This window comes from Pristiophorus japonicus, chromosome 4, assembly GCF_044704955.1.
Source record: "Pristiophorus japonicus isolate sPriJap1 chromosome 4, sPriJap1.hap1, whole genome shotgun sequence".
In the NCBI taxonomy this organism is placed as follows: Eukaryota; Metazoa; Chordata; class Chondrichthyes; family Pristiophoridae; genus Pristiophorus; species Pristiophorus japonicus.
Window position 1 is genome coordinate 219,705,662 of NC_091980.1, and position 2,955 is coordinate 219,708,616.

Consider the following 2,955-nt stretch of genomic DNA (forward strand, 5'->3'; position numbering starts at 1 on the left):
ATTTATCTGTGTTGAACTTAATTTGCCAATTATATGCCCATTCTGAAAGTTTATTAATGTCCTCTTGTAATTTGTTGCAGTCCTTCTCAGAATTGGCTATCCCCCCACAATTTGGTGTCATCCACAAATGTAGAAATTGTGTTTTTGATTCCAAAGTCTAAATCGTTAATATGAATTGTGAACAACAGTGGTCCCAGCACTGATCCTTGTGGAACATCACTACCCACCTTCTCCCACTGTGAATAGCTATCTTTTACCCCTACTTTCTGCTTTCTGTCTTGAAGCCAGCTAATTATCCATTCTGCAATTTGTCCCCTGACTCTGCATTCTCTGACCTTGATCATCAATCTATTATCGAGTACCTTATTGAGGCCACTTGAAAATCTAGATAAATTACATCTACTGTATTACCATTGTCTACTCTCTCTGTTACCTCTTCAAAAAATTCAACTAGGTTGGTTAAGCAAGACTTTCCCTTTTGAAATCCATGCTGACTATTCATTATTATATTTTTGGTTTCTAAATGTTCTATTTTTTCCTTTAGTTGGGAATCCATTATTTTTCTGACTGGTCTATAATTCCCTGGACATGTTCTATCCCCCTTCTTAAGTATCGGTATTACGTTAGCTATCTGCCAGTACTCTGGCACTACACCTTTTTCTAACGAATTATTAAATATGTGTAGTAATGCCTCTACCATCTCTTCCCTAGGTTCTTTTAAAATGTGTGGAAGCAATCCATCCGGACCAGGGGATTTATCGTCTTTGAGTTTGATTAGTTTATTTAATATATCCCCTCTTTTTATTTTAAATGCACTTATCTCATTACTAATCTTATCATCCAATGTCATGTGCACCTGGTCTATCTCCCTGGTAAACATTGAAGCAAAATAATTATTTAATATTTCTGCCATCTCTCTATCGTTACCTGTGGTATTATTCCATCTGTCCCTTAATGGCCGTATTCCCATCCCAACCTTCCTTTTTTTATTAATGTGCCTGTCAAATATTTTACTCTTTTGTTTTATGTTCCTTGATAATTTAATTTCATAGTTCCTCTTTGCCTTCCTAATTGTTTTTTTGGCTTCTCTCCTGATCTTTTCGTATTCTCCCTTATCATGCACTCCCCTGCTGTCTATGTACTTAATTTATGCTTGTTTCCTTACCCTCAATTGTTCCCTTATGGCTTTAGTAAGAAAGGACATTAACTTGGATGATGTGGAATCGGTATGGGTGGAGCTAAGGAATACCAAGGGGCAGAAAACACTAGTGGGAGTTGTGTACAGACCACCAAACAGTAGTAGTAAGGTTGGGGACAGCATCAAACAAGAAATTAGGGATGCATGCAATAAAGGTACAGCAGTAATCATGGGTGACTTTAATCTACATATTGATTGGGCTAACCAAACTGGTAGCAATGCGGTGGAGGAGGATTTCCTGGAATGTATTAGGGATAGTTTTCTAGACCAATATGTCGAGGAACCAACCAGGGAGCTGGCCATCCTAGTCTGGGTGTTGTGTAATGAGAAAGGACTAATTAGCAATCTTGTTGTGCGAGACCTTTTAGGGAAGAGTGACCATAACATGGTAGAATTCTTTATTAGGATGGAGAGAGACACAGTTAATTCAGAAACTAGGGTCCTGAACTTAAGGAAAGGTAACATCGATGGTTTGAGGCGTGAATTGGCTAGAATCAACTGGTAAATGATACTTAAAGGGTTGACGGTGGATAGGCAATGGCAAACATTTAAAGATCACATGGATGAACTTCAACAATTGTACATCCCTGTCTGGAGTAAAAATAAAATGGAGAAGGTGACTCAACCGTGGCTAACAAGGGAAATTAAGGATAGTGTTAAATCCAAGGAAGAGGCATATAAATTGGCCAGAAAAAGCAGCAAACCCGAGGACTGGGAGAAATTTAGAATTCAGCAGAGGAGGACTAAGGGTTTAATTAAGAGGGGGAAAATCAAGTATGAGAAGAAGCTTGCTGGGAACATAAAAACTGACTGCAAAAGCTTCTGTAGATATGTGAAGAGAAAACGATTAGTGAAGACAAAAGTAGGTCCCTTGCAGTCGGATTCAGGTGAATTTATAATGGGGAACAAAGAAATGGCAGACCAATTGAACAAATACTTTGGTTCTGTCTTCACGAAGGAAGACACAAATAACCTTCCAGAAATACTAGGGGACCGAGGGTATTGTGAGAAGGAGGAACTGAAAGATATCCTTATTAGATGGAAAATTGTGTTAGGGAAATTGATGGGATTGAAGGCCGATAAATCCCCGGGGCCTGATGGTCTGCATCCCAGAGTACTTAAGGAAGTGGCCCTAGAAATAGTGGATGCATTGGTGATAATTTTCCAACAGTCCATCGACTCGGGATCAGTTCCTATGGACTGGAGGGTAGCTAATGTAACACCACTTTTTAAAAAGGGAAGGAGAGAGAAAGCGGGTAATTATAGACCGGTTAGCCTGACATCAGTGGTGGGGAAAATGTTGGAATCAATTATTAAGGATGAAATAGCAGCGCATTTGGAAAGCAGTGACAGGATCGATCCAAGTCAGCATGGATTTATGAATGGGAAATCATGCTTGACAAATCTTCTGGAATTTTTTGAGGATGTAACTAGTAGAGTGGACAAGGAAGAACCAGTGGATGTGGTGTATTTGGACTTTCAAAAGGCTTTTGAAAAGGTCCCACACAAGAGATTGGTGTGCAAAATCAAAGCACATGGTATTGGGGGTAATATACTGATGTGGATAGAGTACTGGTTGGCAGACAGGAAGCAGAGAATCAGGATAAACGGCTCCTTTTCAGAATGGCAGGCAGTGACTAGTGGAGTGCCGCAGGGCTCAGTGCTGGGACCCCAGCTCTTTACAATATACATCAATGATTTGGATGAAGGAATTGAGTGTAATATCTCCAAGTTTGCAGATGACACAAAACTGGGTG